We start from the raw sequence: 904 nt of genomic DNA on the forward strand, positions 1-904 counted from the left end.
GGTGGCCAATGGCATCTTTCTGTGTACAGGACAGTACAGGAGGTTCCTGGCCCCAGAGCACAAACTACACATTTGCTCAATCTTTGTCATCAACTAGAACAAACAGGGACCAAAGGAGCCGGGAAGAAATGGCTTTTCTGTGTTTGTAGGGACTGGGGACTTAAGAGGAAAGAAGAGTGTTACTTGTAAATGTTTTTGCTTTCTTTTACCAGGAGGAGACCAGCCACTCCTTGTGGCATGTTTGCTAACATGTCCAAAGGCATGGTGGCGGACAGCATATGGACTTATCCTTAGAAGGATACTGCTGGAGAGATCAAAACCTGACAGAGGGTCTTGTGTGCCCACTATGACATGACGGGGAAGCCAAAGATGAGGGGACAAAGTATTTAAGGAGATATTGGTGTATATATTAATAAGTATGCTAATAAGGTTTTTATTCAGGTCTCTGGTTTATAGGGTCTCTGTGAATCGCCTCGACAGCACTTAACAACAACAGCATGCTAATAAGGAGATCACCAGGCTGCCTCCTGCCACACCACCAACTCTCTTAGTTGTTTCAAGTGACATCTCACCCAAACCTACCTTTCCTGTTTTCATCCACCTTTGAGTTAGGGCAGCTGGGCTTTTGTCCTGAAGAAGAGGACGCTGGGACTTCTCCAGACCTCCTCAGAATATGCAGCAGCTTCCAGATCTGAAGAAAATCTCTCACTAGGACCAAGATGATACACAGTATGAGGGTGATTGCAGTTTTATTATTCACTGTCAAGTCACCTGACCAAGGTCATCACTCAAGTAAGTGATGGGTTTAAGGTGTGAAGTCTGATTCCAAAATGCTTGGAGTTGAATATTTGGTTCTTAACCTTAGTTGCATACTGAAATCACCTGAGAAGCCTCCTTCCCTCCC

This window comes from Elephantulus edwardii, unplaced genomic scaffold, assembly GCF_000299155.1.
Source record: "Elephantulus edwardii isolate Elephantulus edwardi_28Jun2011 unplaced genomic scaffold, EleEdw1.0 scaffold00162, whole genome shotgun sequence".
NCBI classification, from domain to species: Eukaryota; Metazoa; Chordata; class Mammalia; order Macroscelidea; family Macroscelididae; genus Elephantulus; species Elephantulus edwardii.